General features: G+C 37.7%; 1 long non-coding RNA gene across 1 annotated transcript in view; it reads right to left on the bottom strand.

Moving 5' to 3' along the window:
- LOC136713675 (uncharacterized) overlaps positions 1-24,649 on the bottom strand; it is a 67,599-nt gene that overhangs the window by 20,052 nt on the left and 22,898 nt on the right. The window lies entirely within an intron of this gene.

Genomic DNA, 24,649 nt, shown 5'->3' with positions numbered 1-24,649 from the left:
CGATGTGTTCATTTTCACGTCGATTACCCCGATGGAAACGATTGAGCCTTAAAGGGGCTGTGCCAATCCTTCGTTAGCCTTAAGATGTGTTCCCGGAATTGAAGAGACTTGCTAATGTGATGTCATGTGTATTCAAAATTCCGGAAGGAAGTGATTCACACTGTCTGGATGCTGCTATGAATAAACAGTTCATTGTATAACTATTAAAGGTGTTGTGTATGCACACTTAAAATCGAATGCCAGAGTATGTGCCAGTGCCCACACAAAATAGACACGAACACAGGAAGAAAGATATTGTAGGTCATCTGAAGTTATAAATTACCAGACACCTGCAGATAAGATCTACACGCTGTTGGGGAAACTAGAAAAAAAAAAAAAGCAAAAGAGCAACTATTGAAGAAACAAAACTAACAAAAACAATTCTACAGACCAAACTGATTTATATCTCGCTCAATGAAAAATATGATCTTGATCCTAATTATTAAGCAAAAAAAACATCAAACTGTCTTGAAATAAGAGATAATCTATGTTTTATAGGAGACCATGAAAGTAAATTTGTCATAAAATAAGTTTTCCGAAACAAAAAAGAACTAAAATTGTCCAATCAAAAACAACCAGAAAAAAAACTTTTAAAATATATGACTCGGCCCAAAGTACCATTAAACTATATGGGGCATTACCCACACTGCACATATGGCGTACACAATTTTTATTGCACATTTAGTGCTTTGGATGTGGACTAACAGCAGCTCATTTGCTGCGGAGGAGCCAGTGAAGGCTCTGGGGTCCCTGGGAAGTTATCAGGCTGAGGGCAGAGAAAGTGAATTCACAGGGCCCAGCACTCCCTGGCACCTGGTCAACACGGCACACTGTCGCTTGGTGTAGGATACAGCCATCCTCTCACATGGGGAAAACTGCCATGTTCACTTTCTGGTACACTTTACGGCATATCTGAGTGCATATCAAGAAAGAGAACGTTTTCGTTTCATTGCACAATTTTATTATTTGGCACAGCTTTAGTTTACTGTGTCCGAGGGCATGTGGTTAAGCCTGTATTTTTACACTCCACCATAGACCTGGATTTGCCAAGGTGGAGCAGGGGAATTTCACTCTTCCTGGTAGTGAAGAAGGCAAGTGAAGCCATCAGAGACCTTCTAGAACATAACTAGAAGACATCCAGCAAGGATTCGGTTAATGTGGGCTCCAACTCCCAGTTCCTTCTTCCCCCTCCTCCCCAAAACAACGTTTGTTGGGCCTTTTTCAGCCGGGAAGGTTTATGTTGCACGGCTGTGGGAATTTCACAAATACCTCAGTGATGTAATGAAACCACCGCTTTGAGTGCAAACCACAGTGAAGAATGGCAGTGCAGCCTAGTGGTTACAATCGGGGACTGAGAGACACGGGGACATAACTTAAAACCCTCCCCTCGGATATTTATGTCAGGTAGTATTCCTACATCTGTACTCTAAAGGCACCGCAGAAAACCTATTTTACTGTTGTCTTTTGAGTTAGGGGAAACAAACAGGCAAAACAACTTCAGAATAAGCATAATGCGTCCATTCTAATTGATAGCACAGATTTAAATCCTTCATCACTACTAAGGCAAAAGTAAGTAAGACTTCATACTTTCTGTTCTAGCCCCCAGATTGACATGAAAAGTATCGTCTCCACCCTACAAAGCAAGGAGAATCTGTGCCATGGACCATACAAACTAATCATCAGTTTAGTTTCCTTGTTGCAGGGAACCCTTCCCTCAGCTCTCCACGAATGAAGACGAAGACTTGAGTCTCATATGCTTTTTCCATTACCGCCAGGTTCTTGTAACACCATATCAGTTATTTAAACTTAATAATATTAAGAGTCGTGCTCTGATCACACATGTATGCATCGGGAAAAGCCATAAAACACGGGGAAGGGGGGGGCCGGACTAGAGAGAGAACGCATGCACATGGCTCTCAGAGCGCTTTGTTCTTTGCAGCTCTGGTTACCCCCGCCTCAATGTCATTCAATACCGCAACGGTAAATTTTACATAAAATGTGTGAAATCACAGACACAGATGTCACATCAGTGTCATAAATTTAATTTACTTCCTCTAACAAAACAAACGATCTTAACCCTTTATGTTCCCAAGGGAGTTTTTCCAAAACAATTAATTTAGCACAGTCCAGCAGTTAATACACTGACAGATACTGTATAATACCTATACAATATGGGGTACAAAACAGTACAATTTACTTTACTTTGAAAAATTAAAGTAAATGAAACGTGAAATTACCAAGTTATTGTTATTAAAATTAAATTAAGAATAAATTAAGGTGCAATAGCCTGTGAAAGTAAAGCTCGGTAAAAATAGAGGATCTTAGCATTTTGTCATTACAACACTAAAAGTACTGTGTTTCTTTCCCCCCCCAAGTAATGATTAGGATAAAGCGGCCCACAAAAATGCAAAGCCCAGCCAAAGAACAGTCTGGCTGAAACTTGATATATGTATATAAAGAGAAGTAATTACACATAGTTAGCAAACATATCAGAATATTCAGACATCAAATCATTTATTATAATATTTAAAAAAACAAAGGGAAAGTTGAAACCATAAAGTGTCAGACGTTATCTTCCATTTCTGTACTCAAATTACATATATTCAAAAATGTTCCAACATTAAACACAAAATGAAAACATTATTGATTTAACTGGTGTCTTCAAAAATTCATAACATTATGAATCTCTAAGGAATTGTTCTGATAATGTTATGGGGGTTTGCGACCCCAGACTGCAGGATTAACACCAGTACGGACCAATACACTGGGACCAGACATGGTTAGCTAAGTTTTTAAGTTTATTTATCTTGCAGCTGAAACAACCGATACTAATACAGAGGGCACAATATCGCTCTAGTGCAGTAGCTCCCTTGGGAGGTCCTTCCTGCTTTTACAATGTCATTTATTCAAGAACTATTCATTGCAAACGCTAAGAGACATTTCAAAGTTTCTGATAGGGTGACAGGTGAGTTTAAATGTTATTAAAATGGTTGGTAGGAATATAACTGAGAATATTAATTAACAATAATGATCAAGAGACCTTCAGCAGCTAGAATATATTATTTTACTTCCACTCATCACTACTTACTTTAAACAATAAGATATGTCTGGTATCTAAGTCATTGGTATATGTAAATAAATACTATCTGAAACACCTGAAATGTATGAAACAGAGAAGGTAATTAAAATGCATACTCGTTCGGTATTCATGTTACACTTGTAAAACCAGGACTTAAGGAGAACCTCTTGATTTTCAATCCATCTGCTGGATAGAATCACTTAATTGAATTAACGATTTACCTAATGGAGCCAACTGAACAGTATTCCAGGTCTTAAGCCGTCCATTATTTAAAGGTGCCTATAAAACAGGACGAAGCGAGGCCCTGGAGGACACGACTGAGGGAGCAATCGGGTCCTGAGTGAGCCAACAGACGCATTCAATACACTGTGACAAGCAGCAGAGTCCCGTAATCACAGACACCTTTAGCACGGGACACGGCACACCTGTTTCCACTTCCACAGCGCGGAGGATTGACATCACCTTCCTCTGACCGCCCTTAATTGCGTTGGCCAGCCAGTGCACCAAAGGAATGTAGGATTTGTTTACCAAGTATGTGGAAAGCAGAGCTCAGAACAGTTAAGACTATGAAAATACATCCTCTTTGTTTCAGTTTTATATGTTTTATTAAATATGTTATACCTTTTTTGCCACATGAAAATTCCAAGGCCTCGTCATTTACAAAGAAACATAAAAACATAAAAAAATTATTAGCATTTTGCTTTAATCAAAACGAGCTAAGTGTTAAATAGTACAAATTAAAAACCAGCCACACATTTTGTTTGGTCATGTGGATGTATGGTCTTAAATGGTAAAAGCCTCAGTTAGTTCAACATCACTCACTTTAACAGCCCACAATGTTAAGGTTGAAAATTACTAATTCATGCATTTCCTATTCTGCTGTTCATTTGGCACCAGCACAATAAATTCATACAGTGGCCTAGTTCTCTGTATGAGTGTCCCCTGCAAGGAAAATCACAGGGAAACATTAAGACTGGTGGTTTGTAAACTGAGCTGGGGAGTTTAATTGATCTGAGAGAATTTAATGTGCCGTAGTGAATCGTGGCTGACAACATGGATTTATCTCAAGGGCTCTACGTATGAACATAATATTGTGAACATTTTACAGCGGTGGGAATTTTTAATTACGGCCACAAAAATGATTTACTCCGTGTTGACTTAAATTACAACTCTGTAACTGTACTGATATTCATTTTTAATGCCACTCAAAAGTAATGAATTGAATTTAAAGAAGAAAGAGAGGGTACTTTGGGCCTAAATAAACAAGGTTTCTAATCCATTACAAGAATTTCAATTATGAAACATAGCTGCTAAAAAACTGGGCATTTGTAAAAGAAATGGCGAAACACATTAAAATATTTCAAAGTCTGGCATTAAGCTAGACTGCAAATAGTTTTCATTAGCAAACAAATACATATTTTAAATTATTTTTGTATACGTTAATGGTGTAAAATGTGGACACATGAAGTGCCATTAAATAAGCATGTTGTCCTTTCACTCGTATGTATCCAGTTTAAGCATTTTTTCCTGTATAGAATTCTATGAAAACATTTTCAAATTCCTTTGATATATGTTATGGATTTCAAAGTAAATCCTAGCTTACTGTATTGCTACAGGGTAATAGATTCTCTGCAGACCTACAGGATGTACAGCTGCCAAGTCAAACAACACGCATGACATTTACCATTATCTGTGTGGATACTGTTAGCAAGATGGACAGATAGTTGGGAAGACATGGAGACTGTATTAAAAGTTGGCTATACCTTTGCTTCTTTGGATTTTAAATTAAAATGTAAAATCAACCAAATTATTCATAAACTGATACAAAGAAAGTTATTCACATACAGATTCTCTGCACTAATCTGTACAATATATATAAATAACAAAGAAAATAAAAACATAACTTCCAAGCAAACGAGATTTTGCCAAAATAAACAAGAGGTTAGAAATGAACCCAAACGTTTATCAATTGATTTAAAGCCTGTCTTCAAAAACAAGTATATCTACTTAAATATATTCGTCAGTAAAGATTTTATTGACCAACTGTTTTTATGGCAGAACGAAAGAAATCAATCTGGCCGCTGGAAATGACGGTTCTGTTGAGGGCAACAGTCGCATCCTTTGTGGCTCAACAATAATATGGAGTTTCTGACCGGCTGACACATGCTCTGTCGATATTGCAACATGCGTGTTTTATTGTCCCACAGACCTCAGAGGAAAGCTATCTATCACTGTGGTCTAGCAAATTTCCAAATGATCCTCAGATTGATTTGTCATAAGAAACAGTATACGGCAGCCAATTTTAAGAAGCTGAGTCAAAGGAAATGTGGGGCTGCCTTGAAATCAGACACCCCAAAACAGACGGATTACAGAGAACAATACGCTGTAAGTATTTCACATGTACCAGAAATGGGGCAACAAATGCTCATAAAAGCCCAAACAGACTGCTCAGTCTTAGTAATTCATCTGGCTGTCTGAAGTATTTACAACTTGCAAAATCAATTCTCATCCATTATTTTTTTACTGTTCCTGGGCTGCGTGGATTATTAATTGTTGTTTTTGCTGGTCAGGACCTACACCTGTGAGCGGTCTCCCAAGACTTCATAGATCCTGGACTGTAGAAAGCTTCAGCAGCCCCTTTATTTATAACACAATAAATCTATACTGGGACTGAAAAATGCTCTCTGAAAAATTAGTAAGCTCTGTTTTATGTGTTTTTTTCCTTGTCATTGCATAATACCACAGTTTTCTGTGACTACTTTAAGGCCTACCAACAGCATATTATAAACATGTACACATTTACAAAGCGTACATCAAATTGCACGTCAAACTCAGAGCATTTTACAGAGGGAATGCTGCCAGCTCATGAATATTCAACCTCAATACCCAGGCAGGTGTGATGTTTGAGAGAATTAACAGACGACACAAATAAACCCTCAACCCCGTCGCTTCCATTGACATGATTCGAACTTCAAGCTGACTGCTCCACAGGCAACTTTCACAGGGAAACTATATTAGCAGATCATTTTTCTTCTCAGCAGCTAATTGCTCATTACCATATTCATTATCATAATGTGTCATGATGCTCGGTGCTCTAATGATGATCAGCGCTGTAATTAGTTGTTGAAAGCTAAACAATCTGCGAACGGGCCACTCTGCGCATTTGTTTTGAACAGGCACTTCAGTGGTTTAATCAAAGTCACAGTGTTTTTTGCGTACGGAACGTAAGAGACCCTCGTGACGTAAATGATGCTTGGCGGCCACGTTTCAGGTCTTTAGGGATAACATGATCAACATATGCAGCAGCAGAATCTGCACAGTTGTATACAAGTATAGGATAAAGGATGGAGCTTCTTTAAACAGCATCAATCAAAGGTCAAACTAATATAAAACACATTTAACTTAATTGATCAGTGTCTCTGCATAATTCTTTAACAGTGTGCTTTAGCTATCAACTTGATTCTGCTACCTTTATCCAATAAAAAGGATAAAAAAACATTTGTGAACAAAGTCAACACTGAAGAAACAAGACAGCAGAACACAGACGCGTTAAGAGAAGGTAACTTGAAAATTAGAAGAAAAAAAAGGTTTCTAAGTTTTAAACGGTTAAGATATCATTTTTGCCAATTGCAAATCAAAAACATCTTTGGAAAAATCTTTGGAAATATATGCTTTACGCATCTCTTTGTTTTCATTTAGATATTAAAGAAAATGTAATTTCCCTGTTTTGTTTCCTTGAAAAGGTAGATAAAAGTATTGCGTCTTCATTCAAAGCAGAATGCCCAGCAACAGCAAGATGTGCAATTAAAGACCTTTCCAAAACTGCCCCCACTTTTCCAAAAAGGAAATACAGATCAGTTTGGGGGGGGAGTATTTCACCAACTGGCTCTAAATCAACCCTTCCAGTTTTTTTTTTCTCTTTTCTTCAGAACTAAGAACAAAACATGTAGTGACCCAGCTGACCAGAGCAGGAAAGCAGCAGTCAGGGTAAAAATAAACAATTCTACCCAGTGACAGGACTCCTACAGTGGGCAGTTGTTGGGGCCGGTGGGAGGGGCCCGGCTCAGGCTTTGATGTTGGCCGATTATTTGCTTTTGTTTGGAATTGCTCAAGATCCTTCACACTCCAGCGAACCTGATAACTCGCAATGCAGTAAAGTGTAAAAGCGAGAACGCCACCAAGAGCGGGAGCGTTCCAGTGAAAATAAGGCCAGGAGGAAGGTCTGATGATGATTATGTAAATTTCACAAAGGGGAATCCGAGGAACGGAAAGAATAAAACAAAAATATAAAACGGACAAACAGAACAAACAAAAAAAACGTCACATCTGCTGCAATACACCTTGAAAACAAAAGATTCCCCTTCGGCTCCGATGCTGTTAATAACTTTACTGAGCTTCAAAATCACATAAACCACAGATTCCTTTCAATGGATTTTCAGCATGTATTTGGTAATGTGTTAACCATCTTTTAGTACACAACACAAGTTAATAGCTTCATTTGGATGAGGTCTGGTTCTCCATGAGGTTCCTAAACAGCAGTTAATTGTGCGATGGGTTTCACAGGCCTCGCTGCCCCCCCGACACGCTAACTTTTCACTCTTGCAAAATGAAATGCTGTCATTTCCACCTGAGGCACACCTTCCCTCTCAAATCAGAAACACATGCTTATCTGCTGCTTTAGGTCACCCTCTAATTAGCATGTGCATCTCGGAATATTAAGGCCATTTTCAGATTTAAATGAAAACAGTTTTTGCTCAAACCGTGCCGCCTACGAGACATCGGAATACCCCTGTCTCCGTTGATCGATTCACTCAATTTTCCCATCCTGCTTCCCTGTTTACAAAATCATTAGCTGGTCATGAGCATTGCGTTTTTCAAGTCAACCAAAGAGAAGTACTTTAATCTACAACAAGACTGATGTTGTCCTGTCATTTGTGAATTCCAAACAACTAAACATTTAACAGAAGTCTTTATTTAAACCTTGGTTAGAAAATGAACCTTGGAGGAACTTGACAAAATTAGGAGACACGCATTTAATCCACGGCACTTGGACTTGCTTTCTTTTAATCTTATTTTATATAAAATAATGTCAACCACAAAATGGCTCCTTTATTGGGCTTTTCCTTTGCAGACTAGAAAGGAATAAAAACAATCACCAGGAATTTGGGTGTTTTTTTAAACTTTTGCTCCTGGAAAGCCAGAAGCATTTTTACCTCTCTCAGAAGAAACATTTAAGTTAATGACTTGTGTCTGAAACCTAACCGAGAGCTGATTGCTCCAATGGTCAGTGGTTCGTACAGACAGACTTGCTGTTCCTACCACAGTAGCCTACAGTACAACAGGAACACAAAACTTTCTCTGCTCCGAGCTCTTCAACCACATTCATTTTATTGACTGAGGAGGGGAAGTGGACAGGGCAAGGGTGCAAACTGTATTTATTTCTTTAACATTTGTATCGTTCCTTTTATTTTTAATGTGGTCAAAATACATCTCATTCCATCTGTGTGTATGTTTGTTAAGTGTCTGTCATAAAATAACATGGCCTACATAAATAAACTTGGTGACTTATTTTCTCCCGATGGAACAGGTTGAAAAGAGAAACTGTAGGGACAATATCCAGTGGCCTGGCAGTGCATTCGTGCAAACTGGCAGATATCAGCTGGGGGAAATGGGTTTTTTAACCATGTCTCTGGCAGGCAGCACAGTGGGGTAGTCAGCAAGGCAAAATGCATGAATAACACGTATAACCGATCACTGAAAATGTGAAATGAGATCAAAATAAGAATGTACCTGCAAATCAGTAACAATATTTATAAAAGTCTACCTTTTCCAAAAATGTGGGAAGAAAAAACACACACCTTTCCAGTGAAATAAAGCAATAACAATTCTTTATTAGTTTATTAGTTTATCTTCCAAACTAATTAGCATATAATAGCCAGATTAAGTGATTGCTTAAGAAGATTTGTGTGTGTTTTGAGAACTATTATTCTCAAACAGAAGGAGTGCAAGATACAGTGATTATCAAATACTATTAAAACATATGAACAGTAAAATTACGGTTTATATTTTTAATGTTTACATTTTTTAATATCTCGTTGACTCCAAAACAATTACAGAATTTTAAGAACTCAATCTAAAGGTTGTGCTAATGATTGAGAACCTTTACTACAGGAAAAAAAAAAATGAAGTAGCAGCATAAAATTACTATTAAGGAAATGGTAAAGAAATTTAATTGAATGACTTCGCACAGCTCACTCATTTATTGCCAGCTACGATCCTTTCAATCTTTAAGTGTGCACAGCTAGCAGAATTCAGCTACTCTTATCCTGCAGGAAACATAAAATGGATAAATACGCTGTGTTGCATCAATAGTTTTCTAATAGTACATTCTTGTCTACGTGGCGGATATTTTCCTTATTCCTCCAACAACTTTAAAGTAGGGCACCAGAATGCCTCACTAAACACACAGCAGTCTGGGAACGAATACGGATAATTTGATCTCGGTAGCTGGGGACGAATCTTCCCTTCTTGACCCGCAAAATAATTTTATCCGAGTTCAAATGAGTTGTCTTAGACTTTGCATTCATTTTGACACTTCTAATTTCATTTTATTAAGCTCAGATTCACAGAGACCATTTATAGTGCGTTTTCTGCTACATGTGACAAAGCCAAAGTACAGCTGGGTTGACTTGCTCTTCCTCAAAGCAGTTTGTGCACCTGGGGGCACTTATTATTATTTACTAGCTCCCCCTAGTGTGTATTGGGCCTATCCTTGCAGAAATGTAGAAAACCGGTCTATACCTTCACAAATTGAAGGGGCTTGTATAGGACTTGTTTGTGTGCTGTGGGAAAAAATATGTAGTGAGGGAAAGCTTGACAGGACCTCTGACCTCATTTGTCAAAGTCCTCACATAAATAAACAAAAAATGTTTGAGACAGGGTTGTACCAAGTCACATATATTCAATGCGAGCCAGTTTTGTGCTAAAAATGAAAAAATAGATTCCTGCATAGTCACAGATCCCAGGTTTTCACTCCCCAGGAGCAAGAAACTAAATCCATATAGTTATTTCAGTAAAATAAGTATTTGTCTTAGAGTACTATACACATAAACAAACATTTGAATGGTTAACCTGGACCAAATTAATGACTCTTTAAGAAATATAGAATGGAACATTAGAATCACAAATATATCAGACCTGGTCAGGATTGGGAGCTGTCATAATTACAGGATGAAACAAGAAAAGTGAATTATGAACCTGGTAATACATAGAAATGATCATTCTCTATAACCATTCATACCTTCTAAATATAGTGATGATATCTGCCTTCCCTTTATACAATTAAGGAATGGACTTAGATTCAAACAATGTATGACAAAGCTAACACCCCCTCCCCCCAAAAAATAAATAAATAGATATTTACGCAATTTCCATCTCTATACTGAGAAACAAATACATTTTTAGGTAACAACGTACCATGGGACATTGGGTAAAACCCTTTAAAAATACATTTGATTTTAAAGACTAAAAAGAACTAAGAAAATAAGAAAAAACATCTTAGCAAGCAAACATGTCAATTTCGTTTTGTCCAGTAATCCGTTTACTAATAGAAACACTTATCTTCCAACAAGCTTCAGTGCATTAAGATGCAGTTGTTTTTATCTGCTTTGTGCATACTCGGCTTAATAAAGTATTCCTCCTTGCGTACAACTAGTTTTATTTTGTCACAGGCAAATACATATTCCACATTTTCGCATGTTTTAATATTCACGCATAAGAAACAGGCTGTAAAACATGCACATCTTATTTATTATTTAGAGTTTTTCCCCTGTAATAAAACACATTTTGGTTCTCTTTTGTATTTTCTGTGCATTATATTTCCATTACTTGCTCTTTAAACTTTAACTACTGCTTTATTTCTGAATCACTTTCTCTTCTCTGCTTAAAGATTTACATGTCTGTCTGTCAGGATATGCGCTTGTGCGTTTTGATGTGCCGGAGACAGGAAAATATCTGCTCAAATCTGCTGAAAAGGGGAGATTTCTTTCCCCCCCTCCATTAATACAGGGCTTTGCCTGCAAATTGCCAAATCGCAGTGCTGAGCTTGTGTTTTACACACAGCGGGCTGATAATGAGGAAAGTGGCTAAGTATAGTTCAGTTCTGTCTTCCATTACCTTGACACGTACCAAACCTGCTTGGCTTCATTCAAATTTGATACCTCCCATCACTTCTCAGAAGGCCTCTGAAAAGCTTGTGGTCATTTGGCTGTCCTACCGAGTTTATACATTTATTTTTCTGGGGGGAAAATAAAATCAAATTCTGAAAGACATCCCCAAAGAAAATTCTTACTGGATAATTGCAAATCGCATATTGTTTTCAGAGATTTTTTATCAACGAGTTCTTGAGGGTTTCAATAATAACATCAAGTATAATCAAGGGAGCAACAGCACTCAATCGATTCATGACACACTTTTGTATGTTTTTGTAGTGCTGCTTTTTTGCTATATTCGCCTTGTGCTCTTTCCTAGAATTGAAGCCACGTGTTCCGCTCTGTTCATTTGTAATCTCATTCCGTTTATGAAAAACATTTTGAGATGAATTCATTGTGTTAGTAATGCTACATGCACCTTGATACTATGTGGGCTTTATACTCATGTTAAAACACATGCCAAATAGTCAATCTGCTGACTTACACACTTGAGTGGTGTAGGCTACCTGCCAAACGTGTGGTTACGGCAAATTCCATATATGCATATCTGTTACACGCTAGTTGATATGACCTTTGTCTTAGACTTTGGAAAGTTTCTCAAGTTCAGGATTGGATCAATCAACCCCATGTAGCTGAGGATTTTCTGTAACAGCCTCTTATTAACACAGAGAAGAAACTATTAACAAAATCTATCTGAAACACAAGCCTCCCTAGGGAGATCCCAGAAATGACCTTCTTAAGGTACAACAGTTTGAGCCAATCACTGTTCTTGCATTGTATTTACATACAGTACTGTGTATTAAATAGGTTTCACCGGGGTTTGCGCTGTAATGCCAAATGATGTATAACGTGACGCCCCCGAGCAGCACTGGATATGATTTACACAGTATAACAAGAAATGAGCACAACACCAGCAGAAAACTGTTTCAAGATTTACAGGCTAGTGGTGAAATCACACATACACATGTCACATTCAACGGCATATTTTTGGTTAGTCTGGTTTGCTTACTGACAGAATCATCCTGTTAGAATAATGGCTGTTGAGTTTGGGGAGACACCAGGCTCATTCATGTGAAGTCTAAACTAAATGTTTGTTGTTGTGACAGATTTCATTAAATGTCAGACAACATCCCAGACTATGTATAGTAAACGACATTGTACTGGTTTTTACTTCCACTTTGATAACAGGCTGCAGAAACTACAATGTTTTGAGCTCGCCTCAAGAAACTGTCCTGAATTTTCTACACAATGGGTTGAGAGTCAGGTTCCCCTGGATCATAAATATGTGTGGGATTTCCTCTAGTAATAAGCAGTATTTTATGAATCACTACATTCATCGTGATGCCCACTAGGGATAACATGATTTAAGTGTGAAGAAGCACCCTGTTTTAAGGCAGAAAGAGGCAGAACTGATCCTACTGAAAGTGAACATGACTGCTTACCCAAAGTGTAATGCGCTGCCCCCTATTACTCTGCCTCCACTGCAGGGCGTACAGACATGTCTTCATTTCCTGCACATGCACAACCAAAGACATCCAGCTAGCTCAGTGTTTACTTTTCATTTTGTATAAAAAAAAGGGATATACAATATAATTTTTACAGGTACCAAGTTGTATTGATCATTCTTGGACTGTGAGAGCTACGTTGCTGAGAAAACGTCAGATTTTGGTTTTTTTATCCAAAGTAAATTTTGCCATACAATTTTAGAACAAAATCACAAACTTATTAAGTGACAATCATATGAAGAAAAAGTTATCACTGCAATCATTGCTCTTCAAGTCTTCAATAATAAAATCCCCCGCAATGTAACGTTAGATCTAGATTGGATACACACACTGTCACATAGTAGTCAAGAGGCAAATAATGCCTATACGACACATTTTATTGGGTTAAAAGCAATTATTCGTCCAACGTCAGCTAACCTACTCTAAGGTGCACTGAACAGTGCCCTTGTATGGCACTGCCGACTGAAATGTTTGCACAAGCATTTCTCACTGCACTTTATCGTCCTCATACAACTGTCATGTAAGAAGCCACAGATACAAGAAAACATCAAAACAGGAGATGGAGCAAAGACAACTCTATTCCAAATGCTAGTCTGAGAAAACGAAATCCAAGACACCCCGCAGGTTGATTCTGCCCAGTTCTGTGACGAGAAACCTGCATGATGCGAGAAAACATGAAAGAAATTAGCAAAACAATTGCGTAAACATCCAGTCACTTTAGACGTAATCCCAGCACTCCTCAGTGCAGCCTGCCAGCTGTGGACTTCGAAGTCCATACTTTTTTATGAAATATAATAGGCGGCAAACAACCAGGCAGATAGCAAGTCCTTTGAAATGCATTTCTTTTCTTTTTACTTTTGCGGCAGAATATAAAATTACCAAAATTAGATAAAGACTGACTGACATGACAGAGAAAATGCAACCCCCTCGGAGGTCACCGAAACTATAAAAGTCCCTGAAACTCAAGAGAGCCCAAGGGAGCAGGTGAAATAGGTTGAGGAATTCTCTGCGGCTCTTATTGATACGCCTCAAGCTTTGATGCCACGCACACATAATAAAAAATATGGATGGAGGGGCCTCAGCTAGTGGGTTAGGATAATTCACCAAAGTCAGATGACTACGGCTAGCACTTATTTTGCTAATCAGCAGTCTGTATGGTACGATTTAAGATGCAAAATGTAACAAAAACAAGATATCTGCAGATATTAATTTCAGTTTGTAATAGCATTGCTCTGGAGAAAGTTTAGTTTCAGAAATTTAAAATATTACAGCAGCCAGGGATAATTGACTTATGACCAGCGACATAGAACGTAGTCATTGCATACTGCTATATAACTCATTTGATTAAAGCAATGCTTCTGGCCAAATGGAGATTGTATTAATTGTTACAAATAGGTAAAAACAATCTGAATTTTTGCAGAGATCACCCTCCACATTCATAGCCAGATAATTTATGCACAAGGCCACAGTTTAACTGCGCCGACTCCAAGGGTGTCTTCCCAGAACATGACAAAGCTGTCTAACATCCTGCTTAATTGCTTCCACCTGCGTAACAAATGTTCGAGGCTATCTCCCGCTATAAAAAGGGTTCCTAACTACATTAAATCTAATTAAATTCATTATATCATGCACCTCGTTATAAGATGCGGGGACAGGAGGGTAATGAATAGCTCAGGCTGTTCCTTCGGGGTGGACAGAGAAAAGCAAAGTGTCTCCTTGAACGAGATGTGGAGGAAGAATGACAGCAACGAGAGGAAAAAAAAAAAATGGAGGCATCATTAGCGTTTGATGGATCTAATAACTGTGATGGAGAGAGAGAGAGAGAGGGAGAAAGAGAAATAATTCAGATGGGATATCAGTCCTACGAACAACATGTCTGGAAAAATAAAGGATATAGATCAATAATTATTTTATGGGGAAAAGGGGAATGCGGATAATTTGCTTGATAAGTAGATTCCTGACAGGGGCAAATAAACGAGTAAAGATTTATCCCCTATGTATCAGATGAGATGACTGCGGTTTGGAGGTCCTTGTGAACTCATAATATCTCTGGCAGGCAAAATAAAAATCAACAACTCAGCACGCTCTGATAGCAACCATCCGTTATTGGCAAATTGAACTGTCACCCTCAGTGTCATTTCCAGCGTGGCTGATGAAAGAGATATTCACTTGCTGATCACACTGCTGTAATGTTCTGCTAAATTAATTCCAAATGGAAAAGACAACGCAGGAATCTGGCAGACACGGGATAAAAAAACAAGAGCAGTGTGAAAATGTCAAGGCATTAGAAATCAGGTATTTTATAGAAAACAAGAACTAGAAACTCTACAGGAGTCACAGCTTCTGCACAAAGCACCTAGGAGCTATAGCTTTCATGATTAAATTCTGTTACCCTCAGTGTATGTTAATAACATCAATAGTTGTTTTGTGTGTAATTAAAATGGTTTGATTTCAACATTAGTCGAGACAATGAACAGAAAACCAAACTGCTCGTCAACAAAATGTAGAAGCTTCGCCATCGTTTTGGAGAAAATTACTCCCCACAAAATGATTCTTGCATCCTTCCCCAGCAGAAGGGTTTAAAAGTAATATATAATGAAAAAACTATTTCAATATTAAATATATTGTAAGTAGTTTAGGCATCATTGAAACCAATTCAAGACAAGTATTGATTTACTGATTGGAGCAGACGTTTTGAACGGAGAAAATGCAACCAGCAACAAGAACAATTCAGATCTGGGATGAATTACAAAGTGGAATATATTTATGATGTAAACTGTACTGGATTTAAAGTCTCGGCTGAACTGAAATCTGGTGGGGTCCTACACAAGCATGTGCACAACACTCCTAAAGTAATTAATTATACCATTAGCACGTTAGTTGATGTACTTTTTACACCGGTCCTAGGAGTTTGTTGTTAAAAAGCGTTGAAAAACACGTTTGCACAAATACCAAAGTTGGAAATTCAAGAGAAGAAATTCTAGTTCAGCAAAATCTGGCCAAAGCGATGGATTAAGAGAATGGCGTGTCTCGCCTTTCAATATTGAAAATGTTATCAGTGTTAATGGTGAAGAGTTAGAGCCCAGACTCCAGGAGCAATGAGAATTGCGGCACAGCTGCGGTTTAGTGGTGTTTGACACAACCTCTGGCTCTCCCCTTCACAGAGCACCACCACACTATATACCTACTTGCTTAAATATTTATAAAGATTCCTATTATTGTATTAACTATTTATTGATTTATAATTTAAAAGATTTATACTGGGCCATTAAAAATTTCTAAAACGACTTTCACCTATAAGAGATGTCAGGGGCCATTTATTGTCTGCGAATGTCAAACCCAGCTCCTTCACCCTCGGCATTCTAAAAAGGAAAATTACTCAGGGACCTCGTTCAATATTCATATTGTTTGGATGTTGAGAACCGCAGTTCTCTTCAGAGCAGGTCATGCTCAGTTGGGCAGAACTGTCCCATAAGAATGAAAATGCATTGCCTCTATTTTTTCTCCTGTTACAGTTATTGATTTACATCTGAGATAAATTTCGTCTCTCTTTCACATGAGTTGTTTTCTTGATCACTTTTTCTCACCTTTGTTGTTGCATTTTCTGGCTGCTGTCGTCTAATACGGGTTGGCTGTGCTTCAGGCATCCAGAGATTTTTGGGTCTTATTATTTTCCCTTTATCTACAGCTTTTACATCTATATAGATTTCTCTTTTTTGCGTATGTAATCTATAAAAACAAACACTGCCTGTGATTTGTATCTGTTGATTTTAAATGGGGCTGTAAAATATACTATTCGTCAGTTCTTCTTATACTACAGGTATGCATAGCAATGTCCTTTTATAGAAGAGAAAAATAATATAATTTTAATGTAATGTATGTTTATATAGGATAGATATATAATTCTTCCTTGTAGAATTTCAGTTACAGACCAGCAGCACCACTTGTAATAGAAACTTTCAAATTCAAATCAATTATAGTTTTAAAAATATACTTTGCTGTATATGAATGAAAGCAAATCCTACCACACATGCTCACACAAATTATATAATGGACATGCAATATCTGAACCTTTTACTTTTGGAAACAACCCGTCGATTGAATATAATACTCTAATTTGCTACATGATCATTCCTTGAGGAAAAGAAAAAATCAAATAGAACAGTCCCCCAGGATGCTGGTATTACTTACATATGGAAACAATGAAAATAAATGGTGCTCATGTGCTTGCAGAGACTTGAAATATTCAAATTTAAAAAGTAACACTTCACGATGCAAAGTAACACTTATGATGCAAAAGCACAAAGGCTTCGATAAAAGTATTACACCTGACACAAGAGAGATTAGACACAGACTGGCTGAGGACTCCTGACAGGTAAACCAAACACTAATGCTCTAAAGAGGACCTTTTGTATGTGGCTTATGGGTGACTCTTAGATCCCTATTTAGTGACTGAAAAATGCAAGCAGCTGTTTTTTCTTTCGCGGTTTCACCAGAAGAAGGGGTCAAATGTTCTCGAATATCTTTAAATCTTTAAGCAATTTCACAAACAACAACTAGTCTTACATGTCTTTTTTTTATAACTATACTGTACTTAATATGAATAAGGGAAGTGAACAATTTGTCCTCACTTTTGGGACTCAAATCATGTTTTAATGCCAAAAGCAGAGTGGATACATTATAATTCCCTTCAGCAGACTGCAAAGAGGATGAAAGAAAGTCTGTAACGAGCATGGTGTTCAGTGTAGCAAGCGTGCATGGAAAATATTCTATAAACTTAAAAGGAACACGGTTTTCTTAAAGCGCAGAGAGAGTGACAAGGAAACCATTAAACTGCTGCTCCAATGCAGGGATTAAGTCTACACATACTTCACAATTTGACCTATTTAAAGTCTTCTGGCAAGATTTGCTGAAATAAAACAGCAACAACAACAACAAGAGAAAACTGCTTAAGTATTGTACTTGCGATCCAAAGGGAAATAATAATACACATTTTGCTTTTTTTGGGACAGTCTCAAAATCAAGTAAAGCACACTCTTTGGTGGAAGGTTTGTCTTTAATCACTAAATATCTAAACTGTTGTATGCTACTTTATGCCTTTCCAAAGTCTTTGAAGGTTTGCCCCGTGCAGCAGCTCTCTTTAATGCTTGGCTCACCTGTAACAGACCACCATATCCATTGGATTAAGTTGGACTACTTCCAATAACCTCCATTTAACACCCACAATGCACTGCGCACAGAAAGTGTGGCAGGGAAATTGAGTTGAGCTATAAACTTCCTCCAGGAGACACCAATAGTTTACCATTAAAATAAGCTTTTATTTTTACCTATGTATTCAAATCCATGATGTATAAATGAACTTGTTATTTTATGTAGCATAAATCAGCCAATCAGAACAGGAAACATGTTCCGTTCTTGTGTATTCAAATAGTTTTGCAAATGGAGTCAATCCCTTGTATGAACTGTTATCAGATTATGTTGGAATTCACAAGAGGATTTGAATCAACGACCAGTATCTCTGAACCCCATGAAAGTTTAAAGCGTTCCTCTACAGCCTCCCTTTTACTCCAGGGGAAAAGAGTCCCAGTTGTTTAAACTCACACCTAGGGAGTTATTCTACATCTCACAGCACATTGTACACCAGCAATACATATCTACAAACCGCATGGGAACCCCCGGGAGGCGTCCTGAGTGACAGCCGGCTGATAAGATGAGTCAGTTCTAATGGGGCATTAAGTGGAAGACCTCAGGAGAGAGACTGGGAGAGCGTCTGCCTGTCTCTTTGATTCACGCTCTTCAAAACCCCGCACTCCCGGTCCCTGTCTGATCCATCACTTGCCATTATGCTGTTATCTGTCAGCAACTTGTTGACAAAGCTGGCAGCTACAGGGCGCATGTACATCACTGTCGAAAAGCCATTAGCAGTTCAGGGCCGGCTGCGCTATTCTCGGGAAGATGGTAATTTTTAAAGTTAGTTTGTTTCTCACTGCATGAACCCTTTTAAAGAAAAGAAAAAAATCTCTATCAAAACATAGTTTTATGTGTGTCCTGTAATGCCGAATATTAGTGGGTACATTTTAGAGGGTGTCATTATTAATACTAATACGAATAATTAGTTAATTCATTAATATAGCTTCATTTTCCAAGTTATTTCTCTAGTCTCTGACAGTCCCATGTAAACAAGGCTTTCAGTATCCAGTCTGCAGTAATAATGTGGCCGTGTGGTGTGTAGCCAAAGCTGATTGCACTCCACACAGCTGCCAAGGGCCTGGAACGCAAAACTCTTATTTAGAGAGGAAACGAGGGATTCAACCATCACAATACCATCTTTAGAAATCTACCATGACATCTCAAGTGCTCCAGACTTTTTTTTTGTTTGAAATGGTATACTGCAGACAGGTTAAGAGAGGTAAAATGTACCTTTATCAGGGGTCTGCACGATAAGGTAAAACTCAAACCATCCCTCCTTGATCCAACCTCACGGATCATAGCATGCTCTTGTCTGGAACTGCTTCTCATTTCCTAGGACCCCCACAGCAGGGGCAATTAAAAGAGGTCAGGGTAACTCAGCATTTTAACAGAGCACACTTATATTCTCAATCTGTGTTCTGTTCATGCAGTTAAATAACAGCATTTGTCTCATAGTCTTGTGCATCAAACAAAGCTATAGCAAAGCATAGCTATTTCCATGATTTTGGCAGCTCACATTTTAAATTCTTATGCGATTAGTGCAATTGTAGAGAACCATGTTTCCTTTTCATTATTGTAATAACAGAAGGTCATTTTTAGTTCCAGTGTGGTCCACTTGTCTTCCTCAGTTGATTATAGATCTGCTTCCTTAATCCATTTGGACTAGGCCGATTGTAATGCACAAAAACAAAACGGCTTTTAAATCACGGCATCTTAACGATATTGGTTATCGTATTGATTATTGTTATACGTAGATCTTTATTAGGGAGATCCATTCGATTTAATAAGTTGATATGCCAACCAAGTGATTGGTTCAAATGAATGTTGTTTCCTAGGAAGTCTGAAGTAATGTAGTTTCCCATTTAAGTCGGTGTCAAAAGCATGACAACTCGTGGAAACGACAGAAATTACGAAGATATTACTATATACAACTGCAATAATAACAGTTTAATTTGCTCAACTCCGCAACACAAAGTAGCACCAAATAAAGTTGGGTATAATGCAAACAATAATGCTTAGGAGAGTGACATGAATCTATTTCAAAAGGAAATTGTGCATACAGTGGCAGCAGACATTAAATGCATACTGTGTGCAAATCTACCAAACAGCAGGACGTGCAAACATCTCAATAAGATCAACAGAGTCCTGCCTGCCATCACAGGAAGTGGTATAGGAGGCCCAGACACCCTGGCACACAGTTTCAAAAGTGTTCAATAGAAATGATGGATGCAGGGAGAAATTAATGCAATTCATTTCCACAAACATAATTGTCTGGTCGTGTACACCTGTTTATGAAGAAAACACTATTCGGTCTAAATCAGCTGTGACTCCCTGAGATGCAAGTTGAGGAAAAAAAGGACATGCTTGAAGTCTTTAGAATAATTGGAAATGTAGTTAGACTGGAGGTATAACGTGTTTCATTATTATTACAATAGTAATTGATACATTTTTTTTAGAAGCAGTCCAATGATTAAGAGAATTAACTCCTATCAGTGAAGAATTACTTCTGTTGAAAGGCAACTGCATATCTTGAAAGCCTTCAAGACTCTTACTCTTCAAACTGAAAGACTGGGTATCGTGGGTATAAGGAAGCTTACAAAAAGCATACCTAGAACAACGAGAACATACTGTCTAGAAACACAAAGTAGGTCCAGATCTTGTTTTAAGAGCTGCACAGATTCTCTGCAGTAATGTTTTCCTTTACAGTGAATTTAACAAACTGCAGGAAGCTGTTCCATCTGTGCGTCTTTTAATTAGATTTTCCCTCCCCGGCCTGTCATGAAACATCTCCAGGAGGCCAGTGGATATAGTCCATGTGGTCTCATAGTTTATCAGAAGAGAGCTGCATCCGATGACAGTCCTTAAACAAGATCATCTGTGTTCGGCTCCGGAGCAAACATCACAAAAGGGGTTAGGACACGCATGGCAGTTTTATCGGTCTCGCAGTGAGTCCAATGAAATCATCAACACTCCACAGATTTACAAATACGACACACTGTTCAGTGTTGCCAAATATGGGCAGTTAAGCCAGTAATGTTTGCTTCAGAGCATGGCCTTGTTGATGTTAGGGTGTAACATACAATTTTAATTTTCCGGCTGTGCCCTGTACATTTTTCTTTTTGGGGGGGTTGAGGAATTCCTCCTAGGCTTGTGTTTCGGGCCTAATTATCCTTTGCCTTCTGTTTAAGGCTCTCCTTCTCCTTGTGATAAAAAACAGTGACTTCGAAAGCAAACTGGTTCTTAATTTTCCCTGACAGCCTCCTTTAAACATGAGGGCCGAATCCAGTCTCTAATTGAAAGCACATTCCTATTCCAAACAAATTAAGCACAATTAAGGCCTCTGAGTTATGAGTATCTATCACTATGAGATGTTTTTGTAAAAATCACCACATTTAGATCAAAGTCAGTCGACCCTTTGCTTAATTGCCTCATTAAGACCCTTTGCAACGGGCTTCATAAATATAGGGCCTGCTAGTTTCATTTGGGAATTACTCTAAAAGACGACCCTTAAACTAATCGTTTCCACATTTCCATAAAAGGTTCATCTGTTTTAGGTAAGAAACAAAATGGGATTTCTTTTTTATGGAACATAATTTGGGGGTCTTATTATCTTACAGTGTGATTTATCATTTCATAAAAAAAACCTCTTCCTCCTGCAGCAGAAGAGCAGTCGTAGGTGTCAGCCTGGCACGAGGACAGTTGTTTAATTAAAACTTCACATGCTTTTACATTCCTCAGCCACATGTTATGACGCTACTTACAAAAACATATACTTACAGAGGTTGTAATATCAACCTCTTTAAGCAAGAATTTTGAAAATGCTCCTGAAAAACAACTATATCAGGGCGTTACGTCAGGAGCTGTTTATCTTCACGTGTACAAACAAACTATTATTTTCACACAAAATCCTTCATATAATGGGTTCTCATCCAAAGTATTTTCCATAAAGTGTAGTTTTATGTTCTCTCCAGTAGGGAATTTCAGCAGCCGTATTCCAATACAGAATCATCTAATTGGCATTTCATGTTTGCACCACTCAAGGGCAACTAAATCTGACAAAACAAAGGTAAAAAGTAAAAAGTTATGATTGATACCACCTTTGTTTTTTAATAAAAATATACAAATATGTTTATGTAAATATATATATATATATATATACTTTCTGTCTATTATTGAATAGGATAATACCCCTTTTCTCATATTCTCTGTACTGTGTAAAATGTAAAAACAGTAACCATTTTGTTGCTGAAAGGAAAAACTTTATGGCACTTTGTGAAAAGACAAGTATACGTCAAAAACTGTACAGCTGTTTCAGTGTTGCTTTGCTAATCCTGAAAGGGATATAACTTGTAATCATGTAATCCTTTAATATAAGTCCGTTCAGAAGAATGCACTGATAACAGAATTACATGACAGAAAGTCACAGGCTGGGCTCCGTGTCTTGGTCAAAGTTACACCTGAAGGAAATCAGGAGGGGGGGAAATAAAAAGCAAGTTTGGAGAAGAGTGAAGCAATTAATAGTGGGGGCTTGGGCTTTGAAGTCGTCCGGTTATTCTACCGTAAACAGAGCTTAATTTCCCAATCCTGACTCATGTATTGGAGGAAGTACATAAGCAAGCTCCATTGAAATGTGAAGATGACTGATAATGTAGGAACAGCAGGACCCCTTGCTGGGTTTATTGCCCCCCAAGTGCTCCTTACTGAATGTGTCTCTTATCTTGCACTGACAGCACTAATAGAATATGCATAGCTCTATTAGCATACAAGGTAATAGCACCCTCGAGGGGGGCAGGGACATAAAACTTTAAGTAGAAATCAAAACAGGAGAGGGAGAGGAGAATAAAGGAACATTGTCACCCAGCAAAAACAGAGCCTGAGGCAACGATTGCACACACACACATACACGAACACGCACACACACACTGTCATCATTCTTGCACCGCACTAAAACCAGCAAATGGAAATGGAATAGGATCCCGGGAACGCGATCATGTTCCCCCGACTGAATTAACAGAGATAATATCCCCATTTGGACACCACTGGGGGACATTTGTCGACATCATTCATAAACAAATGATCATAACGTCTTCATCTGGCTGGGTGAAGGGGAGGGAGGTGGAGATCGACTGGGGCTTGCTTTTCTCATTAAAATAAACATCTCTTTTGTTTAGCTAACAAAACATTGGAAATTCATTGCTCGGTGCTCGAGAGTTCATAAGCTTTTCAACAGAAGAGGAGTATCCAGACGCTGTCTAATCTTTTCTTCTGAAGTAATTATTAAAGAGACAGAAAGAAGTCTTTGATGAGATTTTAGATTCCCACTGGCACTGGAATATCTCTGAAACAAAAGTATATTATAATCCATAAATACCACAAGAATTGTCCCACATGTGACCCTTCTAAAGCAAAAAGTAAGAGTAACTGACTTTAAGTCAATGGTCATATAGTCAGCTTCTAGATAAAATATTCTTATTTCCCATTCCCAACCAAAGAGCATAGGAAGGAAATATAAATGCTAGTGGGTTGTGAAGCTTTCCAAACATTTTTTCATTTTATGGATACTTCTTAATAATGATAATGCAAAGCATATAAGGGTGTATATATAATTGTAGAATATCCTACTTTTTAGTAGTTCCCTCCACAATATCCTTCTCCAAAATAAACTCAAATAGATAAACAGCAGTATGCCAATAACGTTATAAGAGTCCTGGGGAATTCATGGGAAAGTAATTATGGTTAAATACATCACAAGAAACGTCCAAAACTTAAAAAACATAAAAAACTATGCCATTTGCTACAGCACTGTTTGGTAGATCAGTTAGTTTTTGGATTACGTAAATTACATTTTTAGTTATTAACTTTCTTTCTGGATCTACATTAAACTTATTCGTCAAAGGCAGCTACTTCCAAGGTGCAAATAATTAGTACCTCAAGGGACAAAGACTACATAGCTAGAACTGAACTTTTTATTATATCATCTCTAATGCCTGCTATATTATTATTATTATCATTATTAATTGACTAATTGATTAAATTACTAATTGCTCAGCCTTAAGATTAATTAGTGTAGCATGACTAGTTGCTCAGTGAATTGGAGCCATAGGCAAACTTTAGTAAAATCTGGTTAATTGTATTAATTAAGCAAATTGTGCAGAGGCAGTGTTAATAATGCAATAACTTGGCCTTGATCTAATTTACAATATCTAATAAATCATACAACAAATCAATCACTTATGATATCCTTTGATGATCTGAGTTGAGCTCCCATATAAAAGGTAAAAGACATCAATACAAGGGATAATCCATTTGAATTCTAGTTTTCCTATGAAAAGAAACTTAAAAGTTAACATAACAGATGACAGGTTATGGGGAAGTTAACACTAGAGGTGCTAAATTGGTAAGTATAACTTTGAAAGTAATAATAATGATGGTAATGATAAAATATAATGATTTGAAAGAAAGCATTTCATGAGAATTGAATGTTTTTTGGAGGAGCTGATTAAATGTTGCTTATTGTGAGCTGGCACCCTGGAGGCAGAAATAATTAAATAGTTTATAGTTTATTTAAATAAACTCACAAAACAAAACTGCCAGCACATGCGCCCAAAAAAACAAAACTCAAACTC

The sequence above is a fragment of the Amia ocellicauda genome, chromosome 18 (assembly GCF_036373705.1).
Source record: "Amia ocellicauda isolate fAmiCal2 chromosome 18, fAmiCal2.hap1, whole genome shotgun sequence".
Lineage (NCBI taxonomy): Eukaryota > Metazoa > Chordata > Actinopteri > Amiiformes > Amiidae > Amia > Amia ocellicauda.
The sequence above is the reverse complement of the archived record's forward strand: the minus strand, read 5'-3'. Positions and strand labels throughout refer to the sequence as shown.